Genomic DNA, 348 nt, shown 5'->3' with positions numbered 1-348 from the left:
TCTCAGCTCACTCCAACCTTCACCTCCTGGGTTGAAGCAATTCTCCTGCCTCAGTCTCCTGAGTAGCTGGGATTACAGGCACACACGACCACGCCCGGCTAGTTTTTGTATTCTTAGTAGACACAGGTTTTACCATGATGTTGGCCAGGCTGCTCTCAAACTCCCAGCCTCAAGTGATCTGCCTGCCTCAGTCTCCCAAAGTGCTGGGATTACAGGCATGAGCCACTGTGCCTGGCCAATGTCATCACTTTTAAAGAAGCACTTCTGTTCCTTCCCATCCTCCCTCAAACACATCATCTTGTCTGTCTCCACTGCTATAGCCCCAGTATCTGACACCTAGTAGATGTT

This window comes from Hylobates moloch, unplaced genomic scaffold (assembly GCF_009828535.3).
Source record: "Hylobates moloch isolate HMO894 unplaced genomic scaffold, HMol_V3 SCAFFOLD_19, whole genome shotgun sequence".
NCBI classification, from domain to species: Eukaryota; Metazoa; Chordata; class Mammalia; order Primates; family Hylobatidae; genus Hylobates; species Hylobates moloch.
Note: the sequence above shows the minus strand (reverse complement) of the source record.